General features: G+C 41.5%; 3 non-coding genes across 3 annotated transcripts; 2 read left to right on the plus strand and 1 right to left on the minus strand.

The window, feature by feature from the left end:
- Positions 1 to 6007: 6007 nt before the first annotated feature.
- SJAG_16350 lies at positions 6008 to 6102 on the plus strand. Its single transcript has one exon. It is a non-coding gene; the product is annotated as a tRNA-Trp (tRNA).
- A 196-nt stretch (positions 6103 to 6298) lies between these two features.
- Positions 6299 to 6370, plus strand: SJAG_16351. The gene has a single exon. It is a non-coding gene; the product is annotated as a tRNA-Thr (tRNA).
- A 275-nt stretch (positions 6371 to 6645) lies between these two features.
- Positions 6646 to 6717, minus strand: SJAG_16352. Its single transcript has one exon. It is a non-coding gene; the product is annotated as a tRNA-Pro (tRNA).
- Between the last annotated feature and the right edge of the window lie 3657 nt (positions 6718 to 10374).

The raw sequence follows: 10374 nt of genomic DNA on the forward strand, positions 1-10374 counted from the left end.
GACGGTATCGCCTGTGCCAGGTGATGGAGGGCAGACGGTTTACAAACACTTGGGCAGGGTATCGTACAGAGTCTCCCTTTCCCTTCAGTTCCGATGTTGCCTTTTTCTTTCTTCCTTCATGTTCCAGCCCTACCGTGGCCTCTCCCTCTCTTCCTCACTAGCCTCACTAATTGCCGACATCAGTCACCGTGTATTCTAACGATACCACACACATCAACTCTGCTCAGGTAGCCAATTCTCCCTCCCATCCTCCCACCTGCTCTCCTTTGTTGTCAAAGTCGCGGCCTAACACCGTCAAGCGTAGCTCTTTGTCAGCGTACAGTCAACTGCTCGGTTTCGCGAACCATGCCTTTTCACTGTTAGCCCAAGCGAGAAACAGCGACCATTAACGTGCTGTTAGAACTCATCCGTTTGCACTAGGACGTAACCAAAAATACCGGAACGGAGACAAAATGTGAAATGGAACTCACCCGAGACAAAAAATACCGCGTCCTAACACAGTCTTGTCAGTCAATCAAAAATGTTTTGATTATTGTAGCCAATACCAAGTTGCAATCGTGTTCGTCAGCAAAGTATACATTTCTACGCTCGGTTATAACCTGGGTTTATTTTCAAGTAATTCCGGATACTAAAAATAAAATGTAAATAATAAAAATAAAAATAAAAATAAAAATAAAAATAAAAAAACAATCAAATAACAAAAAGTAACAATCAAAAATACAAAGTACAAAGTAAAAATAAAAATAAAAATAAAAAATCTAAAGAAATAACAAATACAATAAAATAAAATAAACAGAACAGAATGATTAGGAATGCAAGTTAGTATGAAAGGTAAAAGAGATATGAAAGGCAAAGAGAGGGGAAAGCAAAAGGAGAACTAGTTAGATGGATATACCTTGGTAGTGGTAAGTGCCTACATAAATTAAAAAGGATTGCTTAATGTAGGGTGAAATGGAAGAAGGGGCATGTCAAAGACAATACTCCAGATGTCTAATTGATAACTCCGGTCTAGATATCTATTTGCCACTGTCAACAGTATAAAAGGCCCGAAGTAACACTAAGATAGCTGTCGAACAATAAACTGATCAATACATATTCACCTATAACTTTCTAAACCTAAATCTTCTTTTCAAAAACCATAAACGATCAGTCCAACTGCTGAGCAACCTTTCGACTCCAACCTAAATCGGAAACCTCCGTTGACATTGTTCGACCGAAAGTCCGAGATTGCTCCGTAGTTAACAATATATCGATAACTCATCAACTTGAACATTTTATTGAGACGCTTGAAAAAAACCTATTATGGCAAGCCACGAGAAGCCGAGCCAATCTGTGGGAAGAAGCCCCGACTCAACATTGTCTGAGGCAGACATAATTTCGCTAGTCGCATCGACGGTCTCAAGATGCTTGAAAGAAGAGCTCTCTTCTTTAAGACCGACGACAGCTTCTGTTCCTGAAGCACCAGAGCAGAGTGAGAAAAAGTCGGCCGCTACAACCCTATCCGATAGTTTAATTCAAATTGAAGAACGATTGGTCTACGATCAGAATTGCGATCCAACCACGTACATAGAAAAGGTCGCGGGGTACTTTGACCGACACTATGCGACGGCCAGCGAGGAAGAGCGACAAGACAAGCTTAAGAAGTTTATTCCAAGCGACATGTTTGAAAGAATAAAAGGGAAAGAAGCCCAATTCAAGACATGGAAGGAAACCGCCGTAGCTATTTTGGAACCAGAGCTACTTACGCGACGCCGAAACCTTATTATGGACATTGGAAACCTTAGCGATCGAGGCAAAGCCGCTGATTTCGGTCGTGCCTTCGCGCGTTATTTTCGCCAACCGCGTTTGACCATGTGGGATTCGTTCGTGGTCGGTTTACTGGCGGGAATGCCGAAAAAAGCGCGAGAATTTCTCATTGAAAAAGACATTGAGAAAGGAAACTTAACGGATATCGACTGGCTAATGACGAGATTACAACAATATGAAGAGAACAGTGCTCGTTTGAACGAATCGACAACCAGGAATATTTCCAATGCACCGAAACACAGAGAATACGGCACGCGCAACAATTATCGCCAACGCGGAAACTCGTCGTACAGTTACAACGAGAGCCCGAGACCATTCAAGCGGCAATTCCGTTATGACAGGAATTATTATAACAACTACAAATTTAATAAAACAAATGGATTCATAAAAACAAACAAATTCGCACCCAAGGAGAAAGAAGAAGAGGACCCAAAGTCAGAATGACTAACGCACCTCATGGCAGCAATCGTCACTCAAGATCAAAGCGGAAGAAAGAACAATGGAGTATACATTGATGTTTTTATTGAGGATATCGAAGGAACCGAGAAAGCACTAATTGATGGCGGCGCAACCAAAAGTTTCGTATCAACGAACTTTGTGGAGAAATATCAGCTCCCTTACAATCTATTGGAAGACTCCGAGTTTGTAATAACAGCCAGTGGTCATCAAATGGAGATTCTAGGAATTCTCGAACTTAGTGTGCAGCTTAATAAAAAGACAATGGACTTTCATTTCCGTGTGGTAGAAACAATTCCGGCAGACATTATTGTGGGACATGATATCCTACGCCGTGGATTCATGGTTAACCATAAGACCCAGGAATTAATTATGCTGGGGGAAATTGATCCAGAAGAACCAGACGAAACTGGCGAAATGGACACAATAAGCTACATGAGATTGTCCGAGGACGAAGAAACCAGTGAGGAAAGCGCAACTGAAGTCTATACAGAAAGGGACCTATCGCAAGTTCCAGAAAAGTACAAAGACTTACCAATTATTAAAAATCCACCTCAGAAATATCTCAATGAACGTTCAATTCTTGATCTATGTTTGGATTTAACAGATGAGAAAGCTTTCTGGCAAGCTCCAATGATTCCCTTGTCATATGAGAAACAGAAATTCGCAAACAACAAAATCGAAGAAATGCTACAGAAAGGATATATCGAAAAATCTACATCGCCAAGGTACTGCAACATGTTTCTAGTGCCGAAAAAGGGCACCGAAAGGTATAGAATGGTGATCAACTATAAACCATTGAATGCAGTAACCAAGGATTTCATATATCCGCTGCCAAGCTACAAGGAAATCGTAACAAAACTTACAGGTAATCATATATTTACGCGCTTGGATTTACAGAACGCGTATCACTTGCTACGAATTCGAAAAGGCGACGAGGAAAAAACAGCCTTTGTAGCCAATTCAGGAATATATCAATTCAAAGTCGTTCCGTTTGGACTCAAGAATGCTCCAACTTATTTCACACGATTCATTACTACTATCCTACGCGAGTTTCTAAACCGCTGTTGTATAGTGTATATGGATGATATACTAATTTATTCGCAGGAAATTAAGCAGCACGAGAAAGAAGTGCATGCAGTGTTACAACGATTAGGAGAAGCACGCCTACAATTAAATGTAGCGAAGTGCGAATTTAATACAAAAGAATTAAAATTTATTGGAGTGATTTTCTCCGAAAATGAAGTGAAGCCCGATCCAGAGCGAATCGAGGCAATATTACAATGGAAAAGACCCAAGAATCTAAGGCAATTGCGAGGATTCATTGGATATGTTAATTATATTCGCGAATTTTTACCCCACATTTCAAAAATCGCAAGGCCGCTTTATGCGCTTTTGTCAAAAGGTGTCCGATACACCTGGGGAACGGCACAAGAAGATGCCTTTATTAAAACAAAGAATGCTGCTACGAATGCGCAATTTCTACACTATTTTGTTCCGGGTGCTAAAACACGCCTCGAGACCGATGCGTCCAATTATGCAATTGGCGCGATGATTGTTCAATTTATTGACGGAAAATACCGTCCAATTGCTTTCTATTCACATTTACTAAACTCAACACAGCGAAATTGGTCAATTAGCGAAAAAGAATTATATGCGATTTACGCAGCCTGCAAACATTGGGCATATTACCTTGAAGGAACGCAAGAAGCGTTCGAAGTACTAACAGATCACAAGAATCTAGTATCGTTTTTCAACTCTCCAAAGCCGTCTGCCCGCAAGAAGATACTGCGGTGGCTCTACGAATTGAGCGAATACAATTTTGAAATTAAATACAGACGTGGCGAAGAAAATACAATGGCTGATGCCTTGTCAAGAAGGCCTGATTATGAAGAAAGTTATGCGACAGACATAATTTGCAGTCTTACTGTTTCAAAAAATTCATTAGTACAGGCGATTCAGGCAGCCTATGAAAAAGACACAGCGTTTAAGCGTCTGATACAAAACGCAGAATTAAGAAGAAAAGCCGACGTTGATTTACGTCGAGGTTTATTATATGACGAAAAAGACGCAATTATTGTGCCGACAGAAGGCGATCACATTGAGATGATCCTAAAAGAATATCACGATGATTCCCTGAATGGTGGACATCAAGGACGTGATAAAACATTTGCTAAAATTGCAGCCAAATTCAGTTGGTATGGAATGTCAAATGTCATTAGAAAATATGTTTCGGCCTGCCCTATATGTCAAATGGCGAAATGGAGAAATCATAAGCCTTATGGAAAAATGCAGCCGTTAGATGTTCCAAATCGCCCAGCTGAGGCATTGTCAATTGATTTCATTACAGATTTACCGAAAAGCAGAAACTTCGATTCTATTCTAGTTATCGTCGATCGATTCTCAAAAGGGTTAACAGTCGTCCCTTGCAATAAAACTGTTACGGCAAGTGAATTGAAAGATCTAATGAATGAACAGGTATTTTGGGTAAAAGGAAAACCAAAAATATACTAAGCGATTGTGGCCCACAACTTCGAGCAAAGGAGTGGCAGAGTTACTGCGCGTCTTTAGGAATTGAATTAAGCTTTACAGCAGGTTACAGACCGCAGACGAATGGTCAGACAGAGCGGATGAACCAAACTCTCGAAAAATACTTAAGATGCTATTGCTCGAAGTTCGAAGATACTTGGGCGAATTATCTGAAAAGAGCCGAATTCAATCATAATACAACACCTAACGCAGCAACAGGGAAAACCCCATACTTCATTGAACATGGACGCGAAGCAGTGGTATCTGATATCGATGAATTAAAAGCGGAATATCAAAAGGTCCCATCAATTACCGAAATCGCAAAAATAAATGACGAAATTCGAGAATGCTTGCGAAAAGCAAACGAAAAATCCAAATTTTATTACGATCAGAAAGCACAAGAAGCGCCGAATTTCAGAATTGGTGACTTAGTTCTACTAAAGAAAGGATTCAACGCGTATTGGCCAACAACAGGAAAGCTAGACATGCCATACGCAGGACCATTTAAGATCGTTGGAAAAATTGGAGATTTATCCTACCGCTTAGACTTGAAAGAAATGAACAGACAACACTTCTGGACCAATTCCACGTGTCCCAACTCGAAAAATACAATGCCAGAGAACCACCAATTATCGCGAAGGATGACTACCAAATTACTAGCATCACAGCTATCTTGAATCACAGGGTCAAAGGAAATGAATTATGGCTATACTGCGTCTACACGAAGCCATACAACGACGAAGTGACAGGTGAGCCCCAATTCGAAACTCACAAAGACTGGTTACTCGCTCAAAGAGTAAAACATTTGGCAATTGAAGAATTAAGATCTTATTGTCAACGCCATAAGATTTCTAAGGCATCTTACCCGAGATATGAAAACCCACGAACTGCAAAGCGACGCTCTTCTAAAAAGAATTAAAGCGCGCCGCAAATTCTATTAAGATTGAGTCAATCTTGGAGGAGGAATGTCAAAGACAATACTCCAGATGTCTAATTGATAACTCCGGTCTAGATATCTATTTGCCACTGTCAACAGTATAAAAGGCCCGAAGTAACACTAAGATAGCTGTCGAACAATAAACTGATCAATACATATTCACCTATAACTTTCTAAACCTAAATCTTCCTTTCAAAAACCATAAACGATCAGTCCAACTGCCGAGCAACCTTTCGACTCCAACCTAAATCGGAAACCTCCGTTGACATTGATGACCAAGGCCCCTTAACTCAGTCGGTAGAGTGTGAGATTCCAAAGAGGTGCTGCACCACGGTGTTATCTCAAAGTCAAGCGTTCAAGTCGCTTAGGGGTCATGTCTTTCTTTTGTTGTTCTCTTTGCTTTCAGCTGGCTTGAAGCCAACGGAATACACGGACAAAGACCAGCACGCGGACTGGGAAAACGCCGGTCAAGTATATGGAGCAGTACGCCAGCGAAGCCGAACACCGGCAATCCGTGATCCACGAAGCATATCTGTATGTAAGCTCTACGATGGTTCAGTGGTTGATATGGCTCCTGTAGCTCAGTGGTAGAGCGCCTGTCTCGTAAACAGGAGGTCCAGTGTTCGAGTCACTGCCGGAGCAGTAATGCATTGTTACGCTTTCCTTTTTTCCGTGTAATTCTTCGGCTGGAAGTAACACGCGTTGTTCGCTAATTGATCGCGTCACTTAAAAGCATCTTCGCTGAACAACCCGTCTCAGGTTCCTAGTATACTGTTTTCTTTAAAAGGTTTTCCGCTCCTTGCCATATCACTGGTCGCCGCATTGCCACCGCTAAGAAGCTTTAGTGATATCCGAAACAATGTCATCCAATTCCCATAAAGACAAACTGAAAAAGCAGGGACGGAGCTAAAAAGAACGGGCTGTTGTGGGAATCGAACCCACGGCCACCATCACCCTAAGATGGTATCATACCACTAGACCAAACGGCCACTGCTGCCTTTGTCTTCACCGTTGGCCTCTCTAAACTCTAAGCTCCAAAACTCCTTTTCCGCCCCTCCCTCACTCCTCTTTTTCTTCCACTTAACACAGTTCATTTCAATACAAGCTTTTTTCGTTTCTATATCAGTTGCCCTCCATAAGCCTCTCTATTCCACCCAAGGGGACGGGGATCGCTTGCAGAAGCTAGCGACTGCTTTATTTCTTTTTTTCTCTGTGCTGCATTTCCCGCCCGCCTCTTGTTGGTAGGGTAGTTGAACTTGCTGTATCGTTTTCCTGTCGTATGTGCTATTATTGACAAAAGGTGATTACGCGTAGCGATTGTGTGATCGCCGCCGTGTAGAGTAAGCGAGAGGATGTCAGAGGGCAAAGGCAAAGGCAAAGGCAAAGGCAAAGGCAAATGGAAATGGAAATGGCAAATGGAAATGGAAATGGAAATAAGGGAAGGGGCAGCAGCTTTAATTTTTGTATTCGCTTTTCAGGCTGCGGGGACAGTGCTGTCCTGCCGACAAAGCTGTCTGCAGAATGAATGCGGTAGTACGGAAAGAATTTTGATGCTGCACAGCGAACAGCGTGCAACCAGCCAAGTGATCTAATAAGTACGATATTGAGTAGTGATCTCAGTAAAGTGAATTGATGTTGAGAAGAAACGCTAAAGTACGTGGAAACGATAACGGTAATGTATGTACAGCGTGGCAGAGTGTGTGTGTCACGGAGCAAATGAACTTATGTCATTGCCTCCGAGTACTTTTAAACTTGGAAATGAAACAATCATTCAACTGATTGGTTTCTTAAATTGAATGACTAAGCATTCGCTAGCATTCACTGCTATTACGAAGCAATTCCGAGTTATTGCTTTTACATTTGCACAACTTGCAAAATTATTGAATTTTATTTCTCAAAAATTAACAAACATTACAAATACGAATTAGCAACAAAAGATAGTATCAATTAAATAGTTAATATAAATATGCAAGAGTTCAATGGCTATAATCCGTTGAACACTACTTGTTCCTTTCAACAATAACGTTCAAGAACAATTGCGCGCAGTATAACAAATAAGGTTCATTAACCGAAGCTTCGAAAGGTTAAAGGAAATAAGTTATTCATTGTTTGAAGCCAATAGACAGGAATCCTCAATAGAACTAAACATATCCGGCCTCGAACCGTGACACAGCGAAGAAAGATGTTTCATTGAGTTTTTTAAGAACTGTTCGGCATGCCATTGAAAAGAAGGTGACACCCGCAAACGCGGAAGAGAAAAAGCAGACATCGATCCTAGAGATTATGTGGAAGACACTGATCTAACGTTTTCTGATGCGGAATTAGTCAAAGTTCTTATGGGCAGAGTTGAGGAACTCGAGAACTCCCTCAAGTATCAACAGCCTATGACTCAGGACAAGTTCCCAAAGATACGATTCAAGCCTGACAGTGATCCCAAGGATTTTATCGATGAATTGGACGCTTACTTCTCATATAACAATTTTACATCGCAACAAAACGATCGAAGGCACTCGCCTCCCTTCCTGAAGAAATCAGAGATCGAATTATAACAGTCAAGGACGCCAAGAAACTGGAATGGCGCCAATTACTAGCTGAAATCTTAGCTCCAGAGTTTCGCTTCCATCGTGAACAATTGTTCTCGGCGACAATCAAGGCACGCGAAAAAGGTCTCAGTACCTTCGCCGTTGCTTACGAGAAGTTCGTGCGAGCTCCGGGAGTTACTCAAGATGATATTGGATTGCTACTATTTTATATGACTGCAGACAAAGACGCCAAAGAATTTTTGGACCGTCAGAATTATCTCGACTTAGATACAGAAACTGTCGTCAGACTACTCAGATCCTACGATACAAGACGACAGACGAATAAATTTCAAGGAAAGAATCGCTTCCGAGGATCTTACAGAAGATTCAATTCCAATTACCAATCAACCTCCGGCGAAACAACGAACACCGATAACAGGAAAAACTTCCAGAGAAAGAAGTCCGCCGTGAATACTGTCGACATTACGAAAGACCCCGAAGACGAGGGAAAATTACATCAATACTTTTATTTGCCAGATCAACAGACGTCAGTCAAGGCCTTAATCGACACTGGTGCTGATGAGTGTGCGATATCAGATACATTCGCAAGACACTTGAACGTCAAAAGCCATTCAACTAAGACCCCTACGATGAGAAATCCGGATGGATCAATTTTAAATGTCATTGGAAAAACAGAAATGAGAATCGAAATCGACAAAACTCCATACAAGCAACATTTCTGGATCATTAAAGACCTAAATGAAGACATGCTACTGGGTCTAGACCTCATCACGAAGGCAAAAATGGATCTTACAGCAATAATTACCAAGCGCCACGAGAAAGCGCATATTGCGACAAATTGCGACTCAATCAAAATCACCGAAAACTTTCTCCAAAATAAAGATTCGGCTGACGAATCAAGCGACACAGAAAATAACGAAATTGTCCTTCCCCACAATTGAGCGACTTAAGCGAACGCATCGCCGAAACTAAAAACCGCGAGCTACCCCCGCATACGGATTTTGATATGCATATTGACTTAACCGAGGACCCTCAACCAATGAGAGCGCCGCTAATACGACTTCCACCCGCAAAAGACGCGCTTATGCGCGACAAAATTCAAGAGCTTTTGCAATTGGGATACATTGAGCCATCGGACAGTAAGTTTGTCTGCAATTCCTTTTCGTTCCGAAAGCAGGACCAGAGAAGTACCGACTGGTCATTAACTATAAGCCGTTAAACGCCATTACCAAGCCGTTTGACTTCGAATTACCAACTTACTCTCAAATTGTGGCCCAATTGAAAGCAGGAAACATATTTACCAAACTGGATTTGAAGAGCGCTTACAACTTAATCCGAATTTACGAGGGAGATGAACAGAAAACCGCGTTCCATTGTTGCGCAGGAACATTCCAATACAAGGTTATGCCCTTTGGACTTAGGAATGCTCCATCATACTTTATGCGTTATATCACACACGTGTTACGCCATTTTCTTCACCAATGCTGTGTTATATACATGGACGATATCCTGATTTACTCTCAAGATCCGGAGACCCATGCCAAAGATGTCAGAAATATTATAACAACCCTACTGGACGCAAACTTAAAACTTAATCTGGGAAAATGCGTCTTCTTTACAAACGAACTCAAGTTCATTGGAGTCATTTTTACTTCCAGCGGAATTCGCCCCGACAAGGAAAGAGTCACTGCAATTAAGAATTGGCCCGCTCCAAAGAAACTGAAGGAGCTCCGCTCGTTCTTGGGATTTGTTAACTTTTCTAGAGACTTCGTCCCACAATTGTCACAATTGGCGCGACCTTTGAATAATCTGACCAAGAAAGATGAAAAATTTATTTGGACATTGGAACACACAAAAGCCTTCGAGAAGATCAAAAACGCAATTTCAGAAAACACATTGCTACAATACTTCGACCATTCGAAGAAAACTCGCCTAGAAACGGATGCTTCCAATTTTGCCATTGGAGCAGTGTTGTCCCAACAGGACTCTAACGGAAAATATTGGCCCATCGCTTTCTATTCGCATGCATTGACCGCACATCAGATCAATTGGTCAACTGGAGACAAAGAATTATACGCTATGGTTGCAGGATGTGAACATTGG

This window comes from Schizosaccharomyces japonicus, assembly GCF_000149845.2.
Source record: "Schizosaccharomyces japonicus yFS275 unplaced genomic scaffold supercont5.4, whole genome shotgun sequence".
Taxonomy (NCBI): domain Eukaryota; kingdom Fungi; phylum Ascomycota; class Schizosaccharomycetes; order Schizosaccharomycetales; family Schizosaccharomycetaceae; genus Schizosaccharomyces; species Schizosaccharomyces japonicus.